The 4,450-nt window shown below is 33.5% G+C and overlaps 1 pseudogene; it reads right to left on the reverse strand.

Annotated features, from left to right (window-relative positions):
- Positions 1-392: 392 nt before the first annotated feature.
- Positions 393-2,344, reverse strand: LOC134810653 (tigger transposable element-derived protein 1-like; annotated as a pseudogene).
- Between the last annotated feature and the right edge of the window lie 2,106 nt (positions 2,345-4,450).

Raw genomic sequence — 4,450 nt, forward strand, 5'->3', positions numbered from 1 at the left:
TCTATCCTTCTCCTACTTCTTCTTCCTCTTTTTCTTCTTTTTCATCCTTTTACACTAGGAACATAGGTATGGAAGTTTGGATGCAGGTGCGTTTAAGCATAAATATTGTATAAAGGTACTTTAAAAAAGCAATCATGGAGTATTAAATATCTATTAGTTGTCCAGTGATATTTTGGGAGAGTTAATGTACAGGCATACCTCAGAGATATGACTGGTTCAGATCCATACCACTACAATAAAGCAAATATCACAAAACATGTCACATGAATATTTTTTGTTTTCCCAGTACATATAAAAGGTATGTTTACACTCTACCGTCATCTATTAATTGTACAATAACATTATGTCTACAAACACAATGTATATATCTTAATTTAAAAAATACTTTATTTTTAAAATTGTGAAGAATCATTTGTACCTTCAGCAAGTTCTGATGTTTTTGTTGGTAGAGGGTCTTGCCTCGATGTTGATGGCTGCTGACTGATCAGGGTGGTAGTTGCTGAAGGTGGGGGTGGGGATGGCTGTGGCGATTTCATAAAGTAAGACAACAGTGAAGTTTTCTTCATTGATTGACTCTTCCTTTCATGAAAGATCTCTCTATAGAATGCAATGCTGTTTCATAACATTTTACCCACAGTAGAAATTTTTCAAAATTAGAGTCAATCCTCTCAAACTCTGCCACTGCTTTATCAATGATGTTTATGTAGTATTCTAAATCCTTTGTTGCCATTTCAACAATGTTCACAGCATCTTAACCAGGAGTAGATTCTATCTCAATAAACCATTTTTTTTTGGTCATCCATTGAACCAGCTCCTCATCCATTGAAGTTTTATCATTAGATTGCAGCAATGCAGTCACATCTTCAGCTCCACTTCTAATTCTAGTTCTCTTGCTATTTCTACCACACCTGCAGTTGCTTCTTCCACCAAAGTCTTGAACTCCTCAAAATCATCCATGAGGGTTGGAATTAACTTCTTCCAAACTTGTGTTAATGTTGATATTTTGACCTCCTCCCATGAATCATGAATGCTCTTAGTGGCATCTAGAATGACAAATCCTTTCCAGAAGGTCTTCAATTTACTTTTCCCAGGTATAGCCTTACAAAAGGCTGTAAGTATATGCCAAAAAATTTACTTATAGTAAAAACTTACTATATACTCTATATTTTATAGTATATACTAAACATTTTATATTTCATAGAATAATAGTAATATAGTAGTAATTTTATAGTATATACTAAAATTTACTATTTACCATATATTTACTATTTACTTATAGTAAAAATTTACTATAAGTAAATTTACTATACCTCTGGCAGTTATAGCCTTACAAAATTTATTTCTTAAATAATAAGACTTGAAAATCAAAATTATTTCTTAATCTATGGGTTATGGAATGGATGTTGTGTCAGCAGACATGAAAACAGCATTAATCTCCTTGTATATCTCCATCAGAGTTCTTGAGTGACCACGTGGATTGTCAATGAGCAATAATATATTGAAATAAATATTTTTTTTCTGAGCAGTAGGTTTCAACAGTGGGATTAAAATATTCAGCAAGCCATGATGTTAACTGATGTGCTATTATTAAGGCTTTGTGCTATTATTAAGGCTTTGTTGGTGCCACTTGCCATTTATGGAGTATAGGTAGAGTAGATTTAGCATAATTCTTAAAGGTTTTAGGATTTTTGAAATGGTAAGCGAACATTGTCTTCAACTTGAAGTTACCAGCTACATTAGTCCCTAACAAGCTAGTAAGCTTGTTCTTTGAAGCTTTGAAGCCAGGCATTGACTTTTCTTCTCTAGCTATGAAAGTCCTGGAGGGCATCATCTTCTAATATAAGGCTATTTCATCTACATTGAAATTCTATTGTTTAGTATGGCCATTTTCATCAATGATATTACTTAAATCTGGATAACTTGCTGGAGCTTCTACATCAACACTTGCTGCTTCACCTTGCATTTTTATGTTACGGTGATGGCTTCTTGACTTAAACCTCATGAACCAACCTCTGCTAGCTTCAAACTTTCCTTCTGTAACTTCCTCAGCTCCCCAAGCCTTCATAGAATTGGAGAGAGTTAGGGAATTGCTCTAGATTAGGTTTTGGTTTAAGGGAATGTTGAGGCTGGTTTGATCATCTATCCAGACCACTACAACTTTCTCCATATCAACAATAAGGTTGTTTCACTTTCTTATCATTTATATGTTCGCTGGAGTAGCACTTTTAATTTCCTTCAAGAACATTTCCTGTGCATTAGAAACTTGGATAACTGTTTGGAGCAAGAGGCCTAGTTTTTGGCCTGTTTCAGCTTTCAACATGCCTTCTTCACTAAGCTTAATCATTTCTAGCTTTTAAAAAATAGTACACATGATCATTTAATACATTTATATAATTTATATGGATCAAATCAGTGTACTTGGAATATCCATTACCTAAATATTTATCTTTTATTTATGCTAGAAACATTTACATTTTTCTCTTCTAGCTACTTTGAAATGTATAAAAGTTTCTTGTAAACTATAGTCATGCTACTAATCTATCCAATAATACTATGGCTTATTTCTTCTATCAAACTGTGTATTTTAAACCTGTTAATCAACTTTAACTCAAAGGGAGAGACCTGTGTCTCTTCTTTTCACTTGAACACTTAAAAGCCTTTGTAGGATTATTAATTGGCCCAATTTCAATGTTGTTGTGTCTCAGGGAAAAGTGAGGCCCAAGGACAGGCGGGACATGGGGAATAGCCGATTGGTGGAGTAGCCAGACCACACACATTTAGCAATTAAATCTGCCATTTTATCACTGATCACAGATCACTATAACTGACACCATAATAATAAAAGTGAAGTATTATGAGAATCACCAAAATGTGACACAGAGACACAAAATGAGCATATGCTCTTGGAAAAATGGCACCAGTACATATGCTTGATGTGGGGTTGCCACAAATCTTCAATTTATAGAAAATGAGATATTTGTGAAGCACAATAAAGCAAAGTTCAACAAAATGAGAAACGCTTGTATTCTTATAAAAGTCCAAATTTGTTTATCCCTAAATACCCATCTGTTAGTTTTTGTAAGAAAAGGGATGAGTAAATAGCTAATAATCACATGACTCTGTAAAGTATAGGAAGCATGCTTAGAAATCCTATTAGAATTATGTATTAATATAACTTTCATAATTTTTTCCTGAATCATACAAAATCCTATGCATATTATTCTACTGATGATATAAATGCTTTTAAAAATTTATCAAGATATATTAACTCAAGCAAGCCATGCATATAAATGAATAGTGGTCTATTTCTGAATAATTCCTTGAAAATAAAGTAGTATGGTATGTTTATTCTTTGTTCCAAATGATTGATACACTTTCTCTATAGAAAGTGAGATTATTAACATTTATATATATTCAGTTATTTAAAATCTGCTAAGGTGATGCTTAAGTATAAAGATATTTTTTAACATGATTTAAGCCTTCCCAATGCCATATACTGTAAATAATCAGATATTATTAAACTAACATTTATACTACAATTTTGGAAGGGTATTTTCCCACTAGGTAAATTACCATAAATCTAGTAGTTTGGAAACATGGTGCCTTATAAAAAGAGAGCAACCACAATGTTTTGCTTGGTGTCACATTTTACATTGAACACATTATCTGAGTGTTTTAATCTGCCACATTATTTTTAAAAACAGACAAACTAGAAGGGGATAATGAAAAATGTCTATTGGTATCTGGCTAAATTCACATTAAAGTAGCACTCAAGAATTCCAATTTTCTTTCCCTTAATTTGTGTTAAAATGTGGGTTTTCTCTTAAATATACAGGCCATGGGATAGACATTGCTTTTAGCTAGTCTTCCTTGGCCCCATCAAATGGTCAAGTAGAACATTTGCATCTTTACCAGTTTACCTCCCCTACCTTTGGGATTCCCCATGGCAGGTTCTACACAGTTCTCTTCACAACAACTGTGAACTTCTGGCATCCCAGCCTAGACCTTGTGCTTGAATCTCTGCAGGATAACATGTAACTAATTCCTCCTACTCTCATTAAACCAGCTTCTCTACACACAAGACAAGCAAATGGATTTATCTATCTATGATCCAAGCCTCAGCGCTTTCAAACAAGCTGTTTTGGTGCCAAATCAAAGAAAACTCAGCAGAGATAAAATAGCAAACTTCCCTTGCATAATTTCTGCCCCTCCCCAGTTGCCAAATGCACTGAATCATGCTACTATTACCCAAAGCACAAAGCCTGAGGGTAAATATTAACAACTGCTGAATTTTTCCTCTTCAATATTTCCATTGTGCATTTCTTCCTCTCCACCTTTATCATTTAAAGTGTGATTATCTCCCATCTTGATTATTATATTTTACTTTCAAAAAAATCAAATTCCAGCATCAACCAATTATTACTAATTATTGGTCTTTTCCCTTCCTTTC

Source organism: Pan troglodytes, chromosome 7 (assembly GCF_028858775.2).
Source record: "Pan troglodytes isolate AG18354 chromosome 7, NHGRI_mPanTro3-v2.0_pri, whole genome shotgun sequence".
Classification (NCBI taxonomy): domain Eukaryota; kingdom Metazoa; phylum Chordata; class Mammalia; order Primates; family Hominidae; genus Pan; species Pan troglodytes.